General features: G+C 33.1%; 1 protein-coding gene across 2 annotated transcripts in view; it reads right to left on the bottom strand.

Moving 5' to 3' along the window:
* COX6B (Cytochrome c oxidase subunit 6B) overlaps nt 1–21,284 on the bottom strand; it is a 113,390-nt gene extending 92,106 nt beyond the window's left edge. Inside the window, exon 1 of one of the 2 annotated variants that reach the window (XM_089241839.1) lies at nt 21,143–21,284. The gene's annotated coding sequence lies outside the window, so the exon portion shown is untranslated. Of the gene's footprint in view, nt 1–21,068 lie in introns of both variants that reach the window. The other variant, XM_089241840.1, reaches the window with a different exon arrangement.
* Between the last annotated feature and the right edge of the window lie 3,027 nt (nt 21,285–24,311).

The raw sequence follows: 24,311 nt of genomic DNA, 5'->3' as shown, positions 1-24,311 counted from the left end.
AAATTACCGTATGGCGATATATGACCGGAGGTGGTGTGCTGTGTAGTATCATGGCCATGGTCGAAAATGTTTTATACGAGGAGTGTTCGGCTTCAGCTTGATGCATGGAACTGATTATTTAAAAAAGGCTGGAGTTTTCGATCCCTTCTGAGGAATAAAAAATATATTTTTTGTTTTAAAATAATGTGCCCGTAAGTGCTCAAGCAGCCGGGCCGTCTCATGAGCATCACAGACTTTCCCAGGCTAAGTGATTTTTCTGAGGCCCTACCACGTAAATTCTGGAAAATTTCAACCAGATCTTATTTTTGTGAATCTAATGCGACAATGCCTTAAGACGACACTGTCGAACAGCCGGTGTTTACGCAACAAAAACACTGCGATGACAAAGTTATCGAGAGCACTGCCGTGGCGCTTTTAGTGAAATTTCTAGGAGGCCAAAATAGCGCTAAAGACGCCAAACGGGAAAGCGCCGTTGCTAATGCGCTATTCTCGATGGGCAGTTGCTTTACCTAAAAGTAAATAATAGAAACGTCCGACGTAACGTGACGTAGCCAGTGTTCTTCTCGTGATCGGTGGACTATACTAGTTGTTACATTATCTCACCGACATTTTCATTTTCTTTCCCATAAGAAGTAGCACATCTCCTACTGTATATCTCCCAGTCTTAATATTCAATAGTTTTTTTTATACTTTCACACACACACGCCCAGTTAATCAAGGTTCTACTGCATAGTAGTAACAGATTTATGAAAAATAATCAGCTATATACAGGGTGATTAAAATTTAAGTTTTGATTCCAAAACTATACAATAAGTACTGATCAGAATGACTTGAAAATTTGCATGGATACTCCTGAAGCAATGGAAGTTTCTTTCGCAAAAGAAAAAAGTACAAAATGTGCAAGTAGATGATGCTGTACTTGGCCAGCAGTACAATCTATTTTGTGCAACCACATCATTTCGGCACTTCCACAGCATCAGTGTGTTGATAGAACTTCTATCAAGATGCACATTGCAATACCAGCAAAGCAGCTGCTGAAGACCCATTTTGACAGGATGCACCTTAACCCTTGCAACCTCTGACTGTGGGGGTACCTCAACATGTTATAAACAGTGGTCAGATTGCAAACTTTGGTGAATTGCAATCTCCAGCACATTCCCTATATGCTAGAAGTTCCTCAGGAATAATAACGGGGGAGGGGGTGCATTTGGTTCAATAACGCTGAATTGCAAGCACATCCACATTATGACCATGGCATACTCCGATTCTGTTGTTGAACAAGAATTTTTGTGCTTTCAACCTCATAGCCAGAACACCCGGTGGACAACATATTTAACATTTCTTAAGTAAGTTGTAGTTATTTGTTCAATTACTTCGTTTTTTGTGATGTTTCCATGAATTATGAAATTGTGAAATGCTATAATTAAGGTATCATTCTGCCATGACTGGCTATCGTTTCCATTCTGCGAGCAAATTTCCACATGTTGGATGTCTTTAATTTTACATTTTTAAGTATTTTTTCCCCTTTATCAAATAAAATTGAATTTTTTCAAGAATATTCACATCAATTTTCAAGTCATTCTGACAATCGTTCTTTTTTTACAGTGTTTTGAAATCAGAACCTTAGTTATAATCACCCTGTATATCGTAAATCATTGCTATTAATCTACATTATTTATGCTTCATTAAATACATTATGTGTGACAATGTTTGTCAGTGGAAGACGATGTTGTGAAGATATTTATTATTTGAGATGTTAATTTTTTTAAGGAAGGATAAAATCTGCCTCTACCGGGAGATGAACCCGCGTCCCTCGATTGCCGGACGAGTGCTCTGACCACTAAGCTACAGAGGAGAGAGATTTTCCTTCACTAGAGCGTATATATGTGCCGAACGGTACCGTGCAATGGACGGTGAACCGATCGGCTGAGATTTGATGAACGATCAGATGAGTTTTTTCTTCCTTAAAAAAATTAACATCTCAAATAATAAATATTTTCACAATATCCAGTCTTCCGTATATCTCGTATTAACAAGTGAAGAGCGACATTCATGTCATAAATATATTATATTCACCTAATTTTTATTACTTTTTGCAAAATAGCTTCCTAATTAAGTATACTGAAAGTAACTGGAGAAAAACCTTTATATATTATATGATTAATAACAACATTAAAAGAATTTTCAAACACACAGTAATCCATTGAGTTAAGCAAAAAATAATTAAATTGCAAAAGTTTTTGTTAAAATGTAATAAATATTTATTGATTAATTAACATGGAAATAGTGTTAATTACATTAATAAACATTTTATTTTAGTTAATTATTGGAAGTTTGAACGATTTTTCAGAAATATCATTTTTTTTTATGTTAATACTATTTAAAACAAAAAAAAACTGGTTTAAACCAAAAAAACCGGTTTTTTTACCAACCCTGGGGGTGAACTATCTCTGCGGTCCTTAGCCGAAAAAAAGTAGTTAAGCGCCAATTTGTCCTTAGCTGGCCAGTAGTTTGGGCAATTCCATGTGAAACTGGACATCATGTGTGAAAAAAAAATTCTTCTTTATTTCAATATTTTTATATTTATAGCAAGGGTGAAACATATACTTTCAGAATAAATCAATTAAAATGCTTTTTGTAAAAGTTTTGTTTCTGTTTTTGGCAACACTTTCAGCATCACTCCCTATTAGTGATTGAAGCACTTTTTGAAAGCTCACATTGTTACCACTTTTTTTAAAAGAAGCAAATCAGGTATGTAAATGTTGTTATTAATTTTTGTTAATTAACTAATTTGTAATATAACTGTATCAAACATAAACCTTTCTAAACGAAAGTTTTGAAAATCAAGAGCTTTAAAACTAGGCTTCACTGTTGTGTAACATCAGTCACAAAATATTCCAATTGTTTCAACTGGAATATAAACAAAGCAACAAAAAAAATTGACAAGTCATATTCTCCTCATTTATGTGAATAGTTTTAATATTACTGTCTAATTTTTTGAAAATATATATTACCATTTACCCAAATTTCATTTAAAATGCGTAACATCAGTCACAAAGTAAAACATCAGTCACACTTTCTTTTTATTTTTTTCAAGGTTTTATTTAAGGAAGAATATTAAAATGGCCATGACTGCAGCAGAAAGACAGAAAAAAAGAAGAGAGAAATTAAAGGAGGAAGGAAAGCATAGCTGCCAACTTTTGAAAATGAAAATTCGGGAGACTTTTGCACAAACCCGTATTTTATGCTTAAACCACTCCCTAATAAATACAATAGGGATTTTTCCAAATAAAATAGGGATTTTCCAAACAAAAGTTAAAGCGTAGGGAATAAAATCCCTACTCAAAAACTGAAGTCAAATTAAAATAGGGATTTTACACACATGGAAGTTAAACCCTTGGAAATAAAATTCCTACGCAAAAAACAAGTGAAATTGGAGGCCAAAACTTCAATGATGTAAAAATAAATATTGTGTTCAATCAGAAACGCTGTGAACAAACATTCTGCGCAAATGCCATCAAAATCATCGGAAGATGAAGGAAAACACCGTCAATTTTAGAAGAACACTGACTTTTTGTGACACTTGCTTGATGTTTTTTTTTTTCATTTCACGAGTGATGATGGTAGTCTTTCCATGCCCGATGTTTATGTCCGTAACACAACTTGTACAAAAAGGAAAAGTCGGCTCTCTTCTGGAACGTTTGATGAAAGGAAATTCATTGGAATAAGTATCTTTAAAATTGATTAAATATGTTTTTGCTTATCAGTATTCATGCTTTGTTATATCATACGCACGTAACTTCAACAAAAGAAATTGTGACCATATGCACGTCACTATAATCTTCGATTATTATCCAGGACTATTGGCTGCTAAGCCATTTCCCTACACGATAACACAAACAACTTTCTTGTTACCATCAGAGGGTTTGTAAAACTTCCTTAAAAAGGGAATTTCCCCATTTACGACGTGTGACATCATTTCGAAAGGGAAAAAAAAAGGGCTTCATGCCCCACAAGAAATTCCTTAGGGACTGTTTTCATAAGCGGGGATTTTTTTTAATGAAGTAGGTACTTTTTAGGGACAATAAGGGATTTTTGTGATTTTCATAAAAATTCGGGAGATTTAAGAACTTTTCGGGAGGTCGAGCGATGACGCTAAAATTCGGGAGATTCCCGAAAAATTCGGGAGACTTGGCAGCTATGGGAAAGTATGAAGAATCTAAAGAAAAAAATAAAGTAGAAGCAGCTAAAAGTCGTAAGAAAAAGAATGAAAATTTATCAAAATTACCAAAATCAGTACAAGCAAAAATAAAACATGAGACAAGACAAAACATTAAAAAAAGAGTGGCAAAATGCAGAGCATTAAAACGAAAATCAGATACATCTGTAAACCTTAATTCACCCTACATCTACTCCAGTGCATTGGGAAAGGCCACATCTCGCGCTAAACGATTTTTACCATCTTCTCCTAGGAGAAAAAAAGCAGTAATAAGACGATTGTTCCTAACAGAAATAGGATTGGAAACCACAGTTGATACCTCTGCAATTGGTAATCAACCAATTTCACAAACTTCAGAAACAGTCAAACATTTCTATGTACAAGATGAAATAAGCAGGCAGGCTCCAGGTCGTAAAGACATAGTACCTGTTCGTGAAGATAATGGAATGAAAAAGAAGATACAGATTAGACATCTGCAGTTTTCCATAAAAGAAGCATATGTCATGTTTAAAAAAGAATACCCACACTTAAAGATTGGAAAAAGTAAATTTGCTGCTTTACGTCCTAAGCATGTACTGCTTAGTTGCAAACTTCCACACAATGTTTGTTTATGTAAATACCATGAAAATTTCATTGCTGCTGTAAATTGTTTACATAAATATTTTCCACAGGTTCCTGAGTACACATTTGATTTCCCTTCTACTTTACTCTGTGCAAAAAAATCACCAGATTGTTGGCTAAATGAATGTGCAAATTGCAAAGATGGCAAGTTATTCATGGAGTTAGTTCAAGATCACATGAAAACTTTTGATTCAATGGAAATTACTTGGCATGTGTGGAAGAACAGTCAAAATGACCGTCTAAGTAAGACTGTAGAGGATGGGACTTCAAGTGATTTAATACAGTACATTCATAAACTCATCCCAAAATTTCTTGAACATTGTTTTACAAAAAGACACCAATCAAAAATTTATAGACAACAACATGGTCTAGTAACTAGCATGTCTCCTCCCCAAAATACAGTATTACTTCAGGTTGACTTTGCTGAAAATTACAAATGTGCTTCACAAGATGAAATTCAGAGTGCACACTGGGTACAATCTCAAATAAGTCTGTTCACAGCCGCATTGTATCATTCTGGAATTATTCACCCTATAGTAATAGTTTCAGATGAATTGAGTCATTCCAAGGATACAGTACTGCCTTATGTTGATAAAATTTTAGAAGAAATTCCAAGAGAAGTAGAAATTTTGAACATCTGGTCTGATGGTCCAGCATCGCAATTCAAAAATAAATTTATTGTTTCTGCTTTGCCTGCACTACAAGAAAAACATCATTTGCACATAACATGGAATTTCTTTGCAACATCTCATGGAAAAGGGCCTGTCGACGGTATTGGTGGATCTGTAAAAAGGCAGGTGTGGCAAGCTGTTAAGAAAAGAAGCCATATAGTTCAATGTGCAGGAGATTTTGTAAAAGCTGCTATTTCAACATCAAATGTTAATGTCTTTGAAATGACCCCAAAAAATTTAAAAGAGAGGATGGAAAAACTAAAGCTTAAGGAAATTTTTGAAAATGCAGATCGCATTGAAGGACTGAAAAGTTATCATTTTCTTGAAGTGGTGAATGGTAAGTGTTGGAAGCAGATTCACGGAACTTTCCCAAATAGCTAATCAAAGTTACAGTATAGTCAGTCCCATAGCATCTATTGGAGACTGGTATGAAGTTGAATATGATAATGAACATTTCCCAGGGGAAATTAAATCTATTGAAAATAATGAATATTTAGTGAATGTAATGATACGAGCTGGGAAGTACTGGAAATGGCCTCAGTATGTGGATGAAATTTTCTATCCTCAAGAGCGATTGATAAAAAAATTAAACCCACCAGAAGTTGTAAATGCTCGAGGACATTTTAAATTTCAAGAATTTTTTTAGATTTTATCCATATATTACCTTAAAAGTATTTTGAAGGACTTTTAGATACCTAAGTTTTGCATACAAAAAACATTTTTCATATGTAACATCAGTCACACCAATTATTTATTTTTTAATTAAATAATTTCACTATTGTTTGTGATTTATTGATTTTGCACCTTTTATTTGAAATCTATTATGTACTAAAAAAAATTAAAAATGTAATATTTAAATACACATGAAGGAGAATATCCAAATGTTTTGAAGGTATTCTATGTCTTTTTTAACGTAACATCAGTCACACCATTTTGAATGGGCTCAAAGTAATAATCTTTTTTCCTAATCTTTTCAATTTTATGTTCCTAATATTGTCTAACCTTGAAGATATTTTATCATAAATTTCAAATAAATCAAGAAACTTATGTTTGTGTTATTGCAATTATTAACTTCTAAAAAAGTTCAAAATGTAACGTCAGTCACTGTGGAATTGCCCTTTTGGTACTATCTCTAAGCTAAGGACTTTTTTTAGTATTTACTTAGGACCGCTGCTAAGGACTGCCTAGCACCAGTTCTAAAGCAGCAAGAGAAGTAGTTCACGGCGGCCATCTTGGAAAAGAGGAAATTTCGCCTGGCCGCGAGCTCTCGCTGTGATATTTAGCGATGAAATATGTTTTTTTTTTTTTTTTCCGAATTAAAAAATTTTTTTATGATAATAATGACAGATAAAACTTGGATTATATCTTCGGTGTCATCAAAGTTGAAGTGATTCATCGTTATATCCCCCAAAACCTATGGTATACGAGTATGTTGACATCGGCGATCGAAGCCACCACGAAATGCTAGCATGTTCATTACTGAGGTAAGAATTATTTTATTGCTATCGAGCTATATAAGAAAAGTGTTAGAGATATTTTTTTTTTTTTTTGCTCGGTAAATGCGTTATTTAAAAACATAAATGGACATAATGTCACGCAATCAATAGGGGAGTGGATCCCACTTGGCAATGCTGAAAAATATCAAATAGCCCATGTATATTTTGGGTTGTATTGAAAATATTTACATGGCGAATGCAACATGAATCTTCAATTACGATAATATCAAATTGAAATTTTACATCCTATGTGTTTTGCTACATCAATTTCTTTTAATGAAAAATTATGTCTAAATAAATTGAGCACATGCGTAAATAAATAATTTGAATATTGTTGGCACAATAAAAATTGTGCTTGGATGACTATGCTATAAATAATCGCTTATAAATAAGTAAATTGAAAATTTGTGTTTTAGATCAACCTCCCTTCAATGCACAAAGTAACTAATAAGCTACAATTCATTGATAATAAATTATAGCACCTAAATTACAAAAATTTTAATTATTTTTTTGTGATGAGTAATGGTGAAATTGAAATAAAGCATGGTAAAAATTGGCAGTACTGTTAAATATTAAATTTTGCAAAACTCATGCACTAAATTTGATGTAAAGGATTAAAATATAGATTTGATATTTTGAACTGTTCAAATGAACAATATTGTAATACTTGGTGAAAGTTAAGTTTCCAGAAAAAAATCATGTGCTACTACTTTAAAAATTGCACTCTGTAACTCGCTCTGAGATGAAGAATATTTAATAAGGAATCATTATATTGTTTTGTCGATATAAAAAATGAAATTCGTACAATGGGACCAAAAAACAAAGTTTTAATTTCAGGCACAGTTTTTAGTGTTGAGGTATATACATTATAATGAAAGGAAGCAGATTAGTGTTTGAAACATATTACTACTTCAGTATTTGGGTTATGGCCTTGCTGTGTGTGTTCAAATTTAATTTTTTGCCAAAAATTGTTTTTGATTTTGTGTGTATGGGTAACGACAAAAAAAATTTCCATGTCGAATACTTAAGAACTTTAAAATATAACATTTTGAGATGCTATGGAACTGAAACTTTTAACATTCAAACTTTTAACTTTTAACAAGCATTTATTTTTTAACGATGTTGTTAGTAAACAGCTGATTGATATATATATATATATATATATATATATATATATATATATATATATATATATATATATATATATATATATATATATATATATATATATATATATATATATTGTATATACATTTGTGAGACTTTTCTAACTCTTGAAAAATTTTGTTTCCCAGGAACTTGGCTGTAGGTAGCTACGAAGTTATGTGAAGGTTTTGAAGGTTACCAAACAATTCTACCAGTGCAAACAAAGGTAATTTTAATTCTTTGTATTTGACTTTGAGCAACAGTTTCCATTATTATTTTCATGTAAAATAAAATATTTCCATGCATGATTTGATGACATAAATTTTAACATTATGTCGCATCATTTTCACTGATTTCATTTGTATCAACAATCCTAGTGGAACAAATACAGTCGAACCCCGATTTAACGCCACCATCCCACCCAAAGAATTTTGGCGTTATATCAGATCGCAGACAATGGCGTTTCGGAGAGGCTGTATTACATAAATTCACATGTTTATTAAGAAATATATTTCAGTGTCTCATTTATGTTCCATGATGAATAAAATAACCTATTTTATACACATTCAATTTTAAGTTGAGAATATTCATAAAAATTGTAAACTGTAAAATCACTTGAATATTTCTCAATATAAAACTTAACAGAAACATACTTCCCTCTGAAATTATTGTAATTTCAGCAACACATTTTATGTGTGCAAAAACAAAATAAATAGGTGGGGGGAAGGTGGCATTGTTTTTAGTAGTCCATACCATATTCGTTTTTCTCGAGAAATATCTTGCTATGAGTAATTTTCTTTATAATCATAATTTTTTCAGATACTATTGAAAGAACAACTCTTTTTGACATAATTGAATTGAGAAAACTAGGATAGATTTCTTAATGGCTACCTGTACCACTCAAAATTTGACCAGTGCAAGTAAAAACATATATACTGTTGAAAAACTTGTCTTGGCTATATAAATGAGACGGAGGACATTAAAAAAACTTTAGAAGCTTTTCCAACTGAAAAGCAATATTAATTCTTTGAAAATGTTATTATATTTACTGATTAGCAAATTTTATGAATGGAAATATTAAAATTAATATAATTGATGACAAATAATATACTTTTTAACTAGTGAGACCATACAACACAGCAAAATTTCTATGTTAATTTAAATAGGGGTTTCCCGATCCACAAGAGGTTGCTAAGGATGTGTTTTAGAGCGAAGCTGAAAGTAAAGGGAAAATATTAAGTAAGCTGCGTGCCAATAGGTTTTTTCACTTCATCTGTCCGACCAAAATTTTAGGGTAGAAACATGGCTCGAAAAATTGAAAAACATTTTAGGCACCAGCCAAATTTCTTGGCAGCCAAGCATATTTTTAGGAGAAATAATCCAAAGTAAAAACAAATTATATTCAACTTTTTCAGCACTTAGTGATGATCTTCACATAATGGAAGATGCAGACATAAACTCCAAATATTTTGTGATCTGCATAGAAAATTTTAGGTGTCAGTACGATTTTCTTTTTTGCAATGTTGGCTCCTAAGATTTGTCAAGCCCTAGGTAAATACATCTAGACGTGAACAAGTGCATCTGTGTGCAATGCCAGGCCTCCCTTGTAAAACACAGTTGGGCAATTCCACAGTGACTGATGTTACATTTTGAATTTTTTTAGAAGTTAATAATTGCAATAACACAAACATAAGTTTCTTGATTTATTTGAAATTTATGATAAAATATCTTCAAGGTTAGACAATATTAGGAACATAAAATTGAAAAGATTATTACTTTGAGCCCATTCAAAATGGTGTGACTGACGTTACGTTAAAAAAGACATAGAATACCTTCAAAACATTTGGATATTCTCCTTCATGTGTATTTAAATATTACATTTTTAATTTTTTTTAGTACATAATAGATTTCAAATAAAAGGTGCAAAATCAATAAATCACAAACAATAGTGAAATTATTTAATTAAAAAATAAATAATTGGTGTGACTGATGTTACATATGAAAAATGTTTTTTGTATGCAAAACTTAGGTATCTAAAAGTCCTTCAAAATACTTTTAAGGTAATATATGGATAAAATCTAAAAAAATTCTTGAAATTTAAAATGTCCTCGAGCATTTACAACTTCTGGTGGGTTTAATTTTTTTATCAATCGCTCTTGAGGATAGAAAATTTCATCCACATGCTGAGGCCATTTCCAGTACTTCCCAGCTCGTATCATTACATTCACTAAATATTCATTATTTTCAATAGATTTAATTTCCCCTGGGAAATGTTCATTATCATATTCAACTTCATACCAGTCTCCAATAGATGCTATGGGACTGACTATACTGTAACTTTGATTAGCTATTTGGGAAAGTTCCGTGAATCTGCTTCCAACACTTTTACCATTCACCACTTCAAGAAAATGATAACTTTTCAGTCCTTCAATGCGATCTGCATTTTCAAAAATTTCCTTAAGCTTTAGTTTTTCCATCCTCTCTTTTAAATTTTTTGGGGTCATTTCAAAGACATTAACATTTGATGTTGAAATAGCAGCTTTTACAAAATCTCCTGCACATTGAACTATATGGCTTCTTTTCTTAACAGCTTGCCACACCTGCCTTTTTACAGATCCACCAATACCGTCGACAGGATCTTTTCCATGAGATGTTGCAAAGAAATTCCATGTTATGTGCAAATGATGTTTTTCTTGTAGTGTAGGCAAAGCAGAAACAATAAATTTATTTTTGAATTAGGATGCTGGACCATCAGTAGAAGGGAAATCAAATGTGTGCTCAGGAAATTTGTGGAAAATATTTATGTAAACAATTTACAGCAGCAATGAAATTTTCATGGTATTTACATAAACAAACATTGTGTGGAAGTTTGCAACTAAGCAGTACATGCTTAGGGCGTAAAGCAGCAAATTTACTTTTTCCAATCTTTAAGTGTGGATATTCTTTTTTAAACATGACATATGCTTCTTTTATGGAAAACTGCAGATGTCTAATCTGTATCTTCTTTTTCATTCCATTATCTTCACGAACAGTTACTATGTCTTTACGACCTGGAGCCTGTCTGTTTATTTCATCTTGTTCATAGAAATGTTTGACCATTTCTCTTGTTTCTGAAGTTAGTGAAATTGGTTGATTATCAATTGCAGAGGTATCAACTTTGGTTTCCAATCCTATTTCTGTTTGGAACAATCGTCTTATTACTGCTTTTTGTTCTCCTAGGAGAAGATGGTAAAAATCGTTTAGCGCGAGATGTGGCCATTTCCCAATGCACTGGAGTTGATGTAGGGTGAATTAAGGTTTACAGATGTATCTGATTTTCGTTTTGATGCTCTGCATTTTGCCACTCTTTTTTTAATGTTTTGTCTTGTCTCGTTTTATTTTTGCTTGTACTGATTTTAGTAATTTTGATAAATTTTCATTCTTTTCCTTACGACTTTTAGCTGCTTCTACTTTATTTTTTTCTTTAGATTCTTCATACTTTCCTTCCTCCTTTAATTTCTCTCTTTTTTTCTGTCTTTCTGCTGCAGTCATGGCCATTTTAATATTCTTCCTTAAATAAAACCTTGAAAAAAATAAAAAGAAAGTGTGACTGATGTTTTACTTTGTGACTGATGTTACGCATTTTAAATGAAATTTGGGTAAATGGTAATACATATTTTCAAAAAATTAGACAGTAATATTAAAACTATTCACATAAATAAGGAGAATATAACTTGTCAACTTTTGTTGCTTTGTTTATATTCCAATTGAAACAATTGGAATATTTTGTGACTGATGTTACACAACAGTGAAGCCTAGTTTTAAAGCTCTTGATTTTCAAAGCTTTTGTTTAGAAAGGTTTATGTTTGATACAGTTATATTACAAATTAGTTAATTAACAAAAATTAATAACCACAATTACATACCTGATTTGCTTCTTTTAAAAAAAGTGGTAACGATGTGAGCTTTCAAAAAGTGCTTCAATCACTAATAGGGAGTGAGGCTGAAAGTGTTGCCAAAAACAGAAACAAAACTTTTACAAAAAGCATTTTAATTGATTTATTCTGAAAGTATATGTTTCACCCTTGCTATAAATATAAAAATATTGAAATAAAGAAGAATTTTTTTTTCACACGTGATGTCCAGTTTTACATGGAATTGCCCAGTTGATGAATTTTGGATCCTACTGTGATAAAATGGTGGCAAGTCGACAAAGTGCTATTGTGCACGAATTATATCTCTACTTATGCAACTAAAGACTTATAATCTGAAATCAAATATACAGTACATTTAAAGATTGATAAGCATAATAAAAGTGTTTTTTTCTTCCTCTTTCTAATTTCAGGTAAATCAACATTTGAAGATGCAGATGAAAATTAATGAATCTCAAAAAATTATATTCTTGAAAGGTGCGATTTCTAAGAAAAGTACAACATATAAATTGTGATTATGATAACTTTCTATGAACATATGTTTGAAATAAAATGTTTTTGTATGACAAATCGTGTGCAAGTTGTTATTCAATTCATGTTTCTATTAATCAACTTCAATCATTCATCTTCTAATCAACTGAAATGAAATATATGATCAAATGAAAGTTATCAGGTGAAGTTATTTGTTGGAAGCTAAATATGAAACAGATAAATTGATGAAAGATCTTTAATATAGAAGTATATATCTTTTAAATATTGAAGTATTCACTTGCATTAACAGGTAAGTGCTCATTCATAGAAAATCATGTTCTGATAATATTTAATACTGAGGAGAAACCCATAGTTTAAAATACAGAACTACAATACACAGCAAGGCAGTTAATTCTTTTAATTATAAATTATCAATAATTTATCATTTTAGTTGCTCCAAAAATAATTTGAAATTTGTTGTTTCGATGAATTTAAAAGGAATAAAAATGGATAATAAAAAATCATTTAACAAATTGGTCTTTAAAAAAAAGTGGCACTCTATATTAAAAATAGTATTCAGCTGGGGCCTCAAGTACGGCTCCCGAGGTGAATAGGGGGCCCAAATATCTATAATTATTTTGCATAATAACCCTTTCAAGAAGAGGGCCCCCCCCCCAAAAAAAAAGGGAAAGTCTGCCCCGAAAAGGCACACTGCGGCCATAGGCTCAACTAGTGCCGGTAACCTTAATTTAAAATCTTACATTTTGTTGTAAGAATTTTTTTTTTTTCAAATTTTGATTTCATCAGTATGCGACCCACTTATATGCAGCTGGGGTCCCATATACTCGCATCTTCAAACATCCAAAAGTGGGGTCCATGAGCTCGGACAAGAAAAATACTTTGACTATTATTATATACTGAATCTTATTCTAAAAAAAAGTCGCAAGATGAAAAATGCAACGTCCTCAAATGTTTACAAAATAATTAAACTAGCCAGCGATATTAGAGTAAAAAAATTGCAAAACACAGGTGACAAAAAAATGTATGGCGAGTCCCTCGGAAAAAAAAGTTTGTTTACAACATGTTTGTTTGTAAACATGAAATCGCTGCCACAACCCACTGCGGAAAAACGATTAAATAATTAGTAGTAGTTGTAGGCTTCAAACGGCATCCCGATTGGTTAGAGATCTGTTACTCTCGAAACCAAAAATTTTCTCCCCTCTAACTACTGTTTCACGTCAAGTGACCACACGGTCATTGCCAATATGGGGGGGGGGGGGTATATCTGCTAGATATTTTTGGACTCTAATAATTTATACGATTTTTTCATTTTGTTCACAGTTTTAGCTTCCTGGAAACAATTTTCGTTTTCTTTCTTGAGGGAAAAAGAAAATTACAGTGTGAGACACAGATATATCGCCTCTATCCGTGAGGGTGTGTATACATGTTCTTTATATAAAAATTTTCATTATTTGACCAACCGCAGCAAACATCTTAGAGTTTCAAAGAGCTGTGCCTTCTGGGAAAAAGACCTGTTACTTCAGGCTAGAATAAAATACACAGACTAAATAAAAAAAAAACACATATGAATGGACAAAACCACAACAGCCCTCTGGAGGATAGCATCGTTCTATAACATCTACAACAGCTAAAAAGCCGCACAAGAGAAAAGGGAAGAGAGATAGGGGTGTCTCCTCTATTCAAAAATGGATTAAGGAGTGTAATAGGAAGTATCTCCAATGAACAGATGATGACCCCCCCCCCCCCCGCCCTCATTCCTGCCCGAATTTCGAGGGTAGGGCTTTTAATCTTTATCAGGTTTCAAAAGCTGAAATGTCAAAAAAGACACTGTTCTTGGCTCAAACTATGACTGATCAAACATTCCGACTGATTCAAAGCGAAAAGAGACCTCCATTTGTTTGCAAGCTATTTGATTCCTCGTTTTTTTTTGTCGTCTTCATACTTTCTGCCTTATGCAGAAGCTGCCAGAGATGCTGACAAAATATTGTTATACAAATTCACAAACAAAACTATTTAAATGTTCGAGTAGCTTTTGGTTTCTTCTCCTCTGCCGTACAGCCTACATTTTTCATTTTCATCAGTGAAAAGCTTCTTCCAGCATGCTTAGGAATACGGATATACAATATATAAATTCTAAATTTTGACAATTTTTTACCACTGAACTTCTGAAAAAAAGATAGGGCATTTATCTCTGATTTTTTCTTTTTCCAAATTTAATTATTTGAAAAGTACAGTACCTATATTAAGAGATTTTTTTTTTTCATGAAATACGAGTTCATGCATACATTTAGAACACAAAAGCCCGAAAATTTAGGATATAAGCTACGTTGCAACCCTGGTAGCTCATCTCCTAAGACAATGAGTTTGAGCTAGGGGGTTTATATAGCTAACCAATACACCAGAGACACAATTTTTAATTCCTTATAACACGCATTAGTAGTGAGAAGCGCTGAGGTGTATTGGTTAGCGCACTTGGTATGCAAAGGAATCGAGGTTCGATCCCCGGAGAAGCAAGTCACTTTTCTTTCCAAATATTAGTTTCGGCATAACATCCAGAAAATTCAATTTTTTGGTATATTTGTCTTTTTTTTATGCGACTCTCTAAGGCAGCTGTTCTCAACTGCTTGGGGCTTCGTGTGCACCTCCCAAGAGCTCCGCGGCAGCTCGAAGAAAATAAATCAGTAAATTTGTTAAGTAAATAAAAAAGAGGAAAAGGGCTCTGCAAGTAAGACGAGATAACCTAAATAAGGGTATTGTATCCTCTGCCAGTATAGTGGCGCCATCTGTGCCAAACATAGAGAGTTAATTCTTCACTGGGACCTACGCTCGGGGAGCCTCAGGTCACCAAGTGGCCCAGGGGCCTCCGATGCTCTTAAGACGGCCCTGCATTCGGGAATTATGCGTAATCACTGGTAAAAGTGATAAATGTAAGAAAATTAATCTACTTTACCGACACGATTGGTGATTACGCATAATAACTGGCAATTATGGGTAATCATCGATTTTTCATATTTACTACAGCATATACACGAGTTCATACCATTCGCACAAAATGAATTTTGATAGCTTTTCAATGAAGTATTTTTTCTAACATACAGATGTGGGGTAAACGAAGTACTAGAAAATTATAATGAGAAAAAGTCCCCATAAAAATACAATACATAAATTCAGTAAAATGTTAAGCATTGCAAGGCATTGAGAACTAGCAGCACATTTACAATACTAATAATATTCTCGCATATTTCTCGAGGATTTCTTGCATTAACTTTGCACCAGTCCGTATTACATCATTTATGTCTTTCTCCCAACTCAGAAAGGGATGATTCAGATGAGCTTTCTGAGCTTGATAAAAGCTCTTTGCTGTCACAAATTTTTTACTTTATTTAAATATTGTTGCAAGCAAAAATGAAGGTGATGAAGCAGTTGATTGATAATAGACAACTGAATAACCGTTTTTGAGATAGTTTCTTATCAGGAAAGAAACAGTTTTCGCTAACAATAAAAGAAAAAAAAAAGAATTCCAACTTTTACTATGGAAGAGGATTTTACAGAGAAAGGAAAAACTTTATCTCTCACTTGCTTGTTGTGATGTGTTTCTTTCAAACTTGCTAGTATAATGAAATCTCCCCAACGTGGTCCAGCCCCTCGTGGTAAAATGCTTACATCCCTCTTGGGACAGAGTGTGGACCATGTCTGGTCTTACAGTATAATGGAATGTTTTTTGTACAGGTAATACGGGGTATTCATCTGTACTTGAAGAATGGTCTTCTACTTATCTCAACGCAAAGCTAATATATAATAAAAAGCTAATAAAGCTGAATAAATTCTTAAAAATTATAGTCGCACCCCTTTCCATGAACTTCCGTATCTCTGCTCATGACTATGTGTAAGATTACAAGAAAATTAATCTGAGATCAAAGGATCCACCTATGGACCCTTTATCACCAATGTTCAAATGATGAATTTTTTCAAAGAATTATTTTTCAATCACGAAAAACTCCTTTACAGTCACGCGGCTCCCCAGCTGGTTAAGAGACTTTCAGTCATGATGATCAATTTTTATACTACCATTATTTTGAACTCTTGGGGTTAAGTTCTGAAGTTTATCTGCTATACTATCTAGTCTCGTTTGATAGTTTTTCTACTGCTAGACCCGATTCAGCACTACTTACTGGGATCATAGGTGGGACGACAGTAACATAAAAAAAAATCAATGTTTAGCACCAGGGAGGATGTTGGGAAACATCAGTGTTTGGCAGTGACCAAAAATTTGATGAAAAAAGTTATCTGAAAACATCACTCTCTGCTATTAATACAAAGGCTTTGGAAACTGGCAGATGCGAAGATAAATCCCTTGAAGAAAATTCAACATTCCCTTTGCAGGGAATCGAACAAATGTTCTCACTTATTGAATGAGTGTGCTAGACCACTATGCTGCAAAGGCAAAGAATCCCCTCTCCTTAGAGCAGGGTTGTAAAAAAACCCAGCCCGGGTGGGTTTTTCTAAAAAAACCTGTGTTTTTTGGGTAGAAAACTTGGGTTTTTTGGGCAAAATAGAGAAAATTGATTTTTCTTTTTCCACAACCACAAAATATCTAATTTAAACATGTGTACATCTTACATTATGCCTAAATATATATTTTTAGTGCATGTTAAACTATGTATTTGATTAATAAAATTGGGAATAATAAAATAAGAGAATAATTTGTTCACTTACAGCCTAGGCAGGTTTTTTGGGCAAAATGGGAGGAAAATTTAATTTTCTTTTTCCACAACTTCAAAATATGTAACTTAAACATGTATGTACAACAGGGTGGTTTGAAAAAAAAATGAAGTTTCATTTTCAAATTGCTATAGTGCGGAAAAGTTGCCCCTTTAAATAAGAAAAACAACAAAAAATTTTAAGATCAGTTGATATCTTCCGGTCGCGCATACTACTTGAAGATTATGAAAATTGACAAAATTGAATATGTTTCTTAATTTTTTAATATTACTTAAAATTTGACAATCGACATGCAAAAGTTTATGTTTATTTTATGGTTCAATAAAGTAAAATAAATTAAAACATCATTGATATTTCAATGTTTATCGGTTGCACAATGTGTTCAAAAAACTGGAATTGACCAAATTTTTGTAAGTTTCATTGTGCAAAAGTTAGACTTTAAACGTGAACACTTGGAAAAGAAACAATAGAAGAAACTGTAAACCAGTAAATCCTAGTCACACAATTTTGGTAACTATAATGTCAATTGCATACACTCTCCTACTTTGGATGGTTGATTGGATAGAGTGTAGGTGGAACTCGATGTGCAGCCACCTCTTCATGGTAAATTCTGGGTCATTTTGTTCTGACAAAGCATGCGAAGAGCTGCACAATGACACAAAAATTTGGTCAATTCCAGTTTTTCGAGCACATTGTGCGATCGATAAACATTGAAACATCAATGATGTTTTAATTTATTTTACTTTATTGAACCATAAAATAGGCATAAGAAACTTTTGCACATCGATCATCAAATTTTAAGCAATATTAAAAAAATTTAAGAAAAATGTTCAATTTTGTCAATTTTCATAAACTTCAAGTACAATGCATGACCGGAAGATGTCAATAGATTAAAAAAATTTTTACGTCATTTTTCTTTTTATTAAAGGAGGCTACTTTTCCGCACTATAGCAATTTGCAAATAAAATATTTTTTTCGACCCAATCTAATGCACATTCTTTATATGTACGCCTACATCTTATATTATGTCTAAATATACATTTTTGGTGAATGTTAAACTATGTATTTGATCAATAAAATTGACCATGATAAGTAAGGGAATAATTGTTCACACACAAACACACCCACTTCTGTGTAATTATATCTGAACCTTGAGTTGTATGCAGAAATGCAGCAAGAAAATTGTTTTTTTTTTTCTCCAAATTTTTCAGACCCCGCAGAAAATGTAACCAAAAGTGTCCTGATAAGTCAAAAATAAAACCTTTCAGCTATGTAACCAGAACCACAGTTTTTTTTTATAATCGAACCCAAACTTTCAGGAGCTAAAGTCTCATGCTTCTCTTTTTCTTAAATTCCTCACTGTTAAAGAATATCCCTACTTCATTAAATTAAATTCTGAAATATTTTTAAAGGAGCAGTGATAATTAAAAACTGATCTGGCTAAGAAGAGGAGATAAGTCATTCTGAGGATTCTTACTCTGGAGGTGTTTACCGCTTGTCCAAATTAGCCATTTTTTGGGAACTTAAAACTACAGAATAACTTGAATTATCAAACATAAATGTCAATAACATTATTATACATTAATATCACTTTATACAAGAAACCTGTCATGTATAGCAACAGACCTACAGAATGCCTTCATCTGGCTGACGATTTTAACAGGCAAATTTTCTGGGTCGGGCTTATATTATCAGCATCTTGAAAAATCAAGCTAAGGCTTATTTTCTGCTTAGGTGTTATTTTCACTTAAGAAAAACTATACTTTTTGTTCTGTTTCAATTGAAGATGTTTGTTGCCAATGTTCAATTCAAGAATCCCACAGTTATTTTCTTTTCATTATGAGATAATGTTATTTTTGTCTCTTGATATTTCAGTTATGAAAGTCTGATGTACCTGTATAAAACTTATAAAAAAGTATTGCAAAAACATGTAAATATTTTTTGAATGAAAACACAGTTTATATACATTGGTTTACTTCTTCACAGATGCTTCAATTTATTTATACAAGGATTTGTGTGTGTGTGTGAAAAATTATTGTGTATTATAAATTTCTGTAGGTATACTTATCACATCCATCAGGTATACTTTTTAAACTAAGGTCCATGGTTACAATTTTCTGTTTGCGATTTCTTGTAAAATATTTTATTATGTGGATCTCATACCTAAATGCTTACATAAAAAGGTAGAAGAATTATAAAAAAGGGTGTTTGTGATTCCAAGAAATTATTTATCACATTTTTGTTCCTAAAAAACCATTAAAAAATATTTCAAAATATACATATTCTAAACACTGCACTATGCAGCAATTTTTAGAATACAAAAACTAAGCTCAAACTAAAATTTTAACCTGAAAGTAACACATTTTCTTCGAAAACAAACAATATTCCCTAAAAAAACCCATTTTCCCCAAAAAAAACCCAGCCCGGGGGGGGGGGGGGGAAATGGGTATCTACCTGGGAAGCAAATTTGACAACCCTGCCTTAGAGTGTGTGTATGTTGAATGGGACAGTACATGGACAGCCAAACCTTTCTATCGATAGTGGAGAATATCTTCAGATACGTCGCCACAGATGCGCTGTAATGCATCAAATACCCAGATTTTCAGGAAAGGATACATAAAAATTCTGTTCACGCTTCTACACAGGTCAAGTTTTGAGGAAAGTGTATGGAGGGAAAAACCTCTAAATCAATTTATTTTTCTTACTCACTGTATCATGATTGAGCTAAGCTGTCATGACCTTGAAGAATAGTTCCAATACTTTTAAATACAAAGTATTATACTGTATTGGTATAAAATATATAACCATATTACCTAACAGGCTACCACGAATAAGGCTGATGAAATATCAAGTTGTATCCCTGGATGAGCGGCTAAACTCCCAATTTCTAAGTGTTTTTCCTCATGCAAGTATATATATTATATATTGGAATATATATATATTAAATATATTTATATATTGGAAATTACAGTAGTTTTGCTTCTACCTACTCATGACAGGCAGCAAATTTATCAGGTAAATTCGCTTCATTCTCACAAGATTACACATGCACCTTTTTGAAAAATTGTATGATTGAATCGCCCATTCTAGTTATAAAATTTTTCCAAGATCATTGAAGAGAAAAGAAACCTGCAAAAACGAACAAATATCCCATCTTGTCATCTAGCTGCTACGGGGTCATGAGTTTTATGTCACAAAGATCCAGGTTTGAGACCTTTTAAGCTGCTAATGTTCAGTGGTGTGGTAGGCTAAATACGATTTCCTAAGGTTTTCCAACTTTGAGCTGGCTATCCCTTTTAAAAAAAAGCTCTGAATTTGAGCATTTTTACTTTGGAAACCAGACAATTTTAGACACAAACATTTTATTTAGTGCCCAAATTTGTCTCATCTCTTAGACTACCTTGGAAGTTTAAAAATAAAACAATTTTAAGAAATATTTCCTCATCTGTGTTGCTTACCCCTAAACCAGAGGGGGAAGGGTGCAATTTAATGCTAATAATTACTTATTTATTGCGGTGATCTAAAGTAGGAGGCTATAATATTGTTTTTTGGTTAGAAACAAGGTAATATCATGACACTTCCATGGCGCCCCACTAGGGATCGATTCTCATCATCTGATTCACCCCATAGTTAAAAATATCGTATGCGTTTTGCAATTATCCCACACAATCAACCCTAAAATAATTAATAATTATTTCAGCACGAAATAATCATTCCAGAAATCCCCAAGTGAAGAAATAATAAACATTTTTTTGGAACAACCTATGAGTGATGAAAAACAAATACATGCCTAGAATTGAAACTGGGTGCGTTTTACAACAATAACGTTTCAAAATTAACTCAAGAACTAATTATAACCCTTACAAGAAAATTGCCTACTGCTCGGCGACGCACAGCAAGGTTATTCAGTCAACTAGAGATACAGTTACAGTTGAATTAAGCAGGGCTATCGGCTGCAGAGACCATTCCCTCAACTAGAGATCAAAGCACTTTGCTAGAGATGAACGATCTGCTCATGAGCCGTCTAGAAGAGCCAACGTTTCATTTAAAATAAAAATGTGTTCTAGAAGAGCGGCTCTTTTCAAAGAGCGAGTGAGCGACGATTCTTGAAAAAAGAACCGCTGCTCTTACACTCAAGGCCCGTTTACCAGGGAGAGGGCCTTGCTGTAGCCAAAAACCCTGCTAAAACAAAACCATTGATTGATTGAACCCGTTTACATGAGGCAAGTGATTTAGTTCCATGGAGCTAAGTAAACTGAAGTGAAGACGACTTCCTATACACAGATGTGCGCGAGCCGATATAGATTAACGTCGTCTATGCCTTCTTAGGCTCTAGGACAGCTTAGTTCATAACTTCAGAGTGCAATCTTGTACAAAAACAGTTGCGAAGATGATCAGGAAGAACAGAACTGTGTGGAACAAAGAAGTACAATGAAGAAACAGTCTCGGCATAAAAAACAAACAAACTGGTAGATGATGCAAAGAAAAGGAAAAAAAACCCAAAAATCTCAGCTCTTAGAAAAAATGAAAGCAGCCAGTGTCAAAAACGATTACATTTTCCCATGAAAATTTCAAAATTCCTTGATCAAAGTGCCCGGAGTCACTTCAATGAGTGTGTGTCAGTCAGATATCTGATTATTACCAAGGCCTACATTCTGCAGAAAGCATTCCCTAAAAATTGACCATTTAAGACACGTAAATAAGAAATGATTGTTAGATTCACAATTGTTGCCACAGATACAGTTAGGTGAACTTATTTGATTAATTCTGTGAAGGTAACCATTGGTAGGTGCTCTGTATAGCATATAGTCGCAGAAACACTACTTTTGATCATTTGCACCACGCATGCGTAATTGCGATCCCACTTTTTGCTCTAATTTTCTGTGCATGCGCTCTACTTGATTCATTACTGTTATTACCATGAGCACCTTTGACGCTTTGATGAGCAGCACATGGGATTAATACCTAAGAGGAGAAATAAAGGACCTTAGGGAAATATAAAACCTTATATTTCTTCTCGATGATCAACACTGTCTCTATCGACCCTGTTGATGGAGCCTATTGCGTTCTCACGTGTTTATTTCGTTTTCACGTGTTTTATTCAATCTTCAATCGTTGCAATCTTTATACATATTTACCAGACCAGACTTAAACTTTTTCTCCCCGGCCTGGCTCAAAGGAGCCATCTGCGGGCTTACAAACTGTAGCTACGGAGACTACGTATGAAAAGAAAGACAAGAGAGTATGTGTAAAAAAGTGCATGTGTATTTAGAAAGAGTTTTTTGTCACAATCGGTAAAGAAGATATGGTCATTTTCCCGTTTAAAATTAATTTTAAATTTAAACTTAATTTTTGCAGGTGAAATGCCGGCAGCAACCTTCTTGTGTTAGGTGTTAGTTCTATTACGATTGTGCTTCGCTGTGAAGAAAGCTCGGAAGCAAAGCCGCTTGAAAGACTCTTAATGCAGCTTTGCCAACACCTTCTAGAGCAAGCTTTAGAAGGTATTGGCTTTTCTCTGCTTTAGAAGGTATTGGCTTTGCTCGGAAGCGACAAGGTAACTTCGCCTCTTCTCGCACGGGATTGGCTCATGTGTTCTCGATCCCTGGTTGGCTGGACCTGTAATCGATATAGATTAGTAACAAGAAGGGAAAATACAGAGATAGAATTAGTATTTTTCAAAGTTCGGAAATAAATAGTAGAAGTCAAAAATACAAAAAATTACGGTTTTTTTTCACAAATATAGAGATTTTTTTTGGAGAAGGGTTTTTTTTTTTCAATTTTTTATAGAATGATGTTATTTACCATGTTAATATACCATTATATTAAAGATGGGTGAAAGGAAAAGTAGAGAAAATTCCTGAAATAAAATATTTATGAGAGCTCGTGATGTTAATCTTTCACCAGAATATTCCCCGCTTCAACAAGGAATTTATCGATGATAGCTCTCCTATCTTTTCTAGAGTTAATTTTCATGATGTCCTCAAAACAAGTTTTAGCAAATTCTAACATCTCAAACGTCGAGTTGTTACTGTTCATCGAGTCCGCGTCCGAGGAGTCCGCGCTGCTGTCTGTGGATGAGGCCGTGGGTGTCTCGGCGCTTTGCTTGGAAGCATTCTCGGGCAACGGGCTGCACTATTGTGATGATCAAGAATCAAATGATCACTTCTTTTTTATATGCAAACATTGGAATAAATATCGCAATACCTTTTTCCAAAGTATTGGTATAAGAAATAATCAGAATTGTAATTGGAGAGCTATGTTTATTGCTCCTCCAAAATTATTTGTCAAAGGATTGGAAGTGTATTTATCTAAATGTAATAGATTCTGATTTTTTTTTTTTTTTTTCAAAATTTGATATACATCCCTTTTTGAATGGTCAATTTTTTTTTTCTCTTCTCTCCTTCTCTCTCTTCTTCTTCCCCTCAAGTCCCTGATTAATCTGATGTAAATATCACTGATTTGTTTTTCCCATCTACTCATGTCTTGCAAACATCGTTATAATTCTTGTATATATTTTTTTATAATACATTTGTTTATTTTATGGAATTTTTTTTTTTGCTTAATGTATTGCGATTTTTGTTATGAATAATTATGTTGGATCATACAAGTATGATTGTTTTTCTTGTATGTAGCTATTTGGTTTGATGCGAGAAAATTTCTTGTGCTGGATATATTGTGAATTTGATTTAATATTTGTACAATTTGTGAAAAGGCTGTGTACTGGTATGGGTTTTGTATAGGTGGTATATACAAAGTGAATGGGTATAGTTATATATATGTTTCAGTTATTTTATAATTTTCTAAATGTATGGTATTTTCCATATATGTTGATGTATCAAATTTTTTTTTCCTACCCTAAAAACTAACAAACTAACACATTAACCTTGTATATTTCTTTTTTCTACCCGTCCTAAAACCCTAGGTTGGTACAAAAGGATGTAAAACAAGTCAAGTCAAGTCAAGCAACGGGCTGACGTGCGTCTACAGCCTGCGGTAGACCTAGAACTCCTTAATACATATTAAGGCGTCTTAG

The sequence above is a fragment of the Pholcus phalangioides genome, unplaced genomic scaffold (assembly GCF_987345545.1).
Source record: "Pholcus phalangioides strain wild (caught in Gottingen) unplaced genomic scaffold, Ppha-v1.0 ptg000014l_1, whole genome shotgun sequence".
NCBI classification, from domain to species: Eukaryota; Metazoa; Arthropoda; class Arachnida; order Araneae; family Pholcidae; genus Pholcus; species Pholcus phalangioides.
The sequence above is the reverse complement of the archived record's forward strand: the minus strand, read 5'-3'. Positions and strand labels throughout refer to the sequence as shown.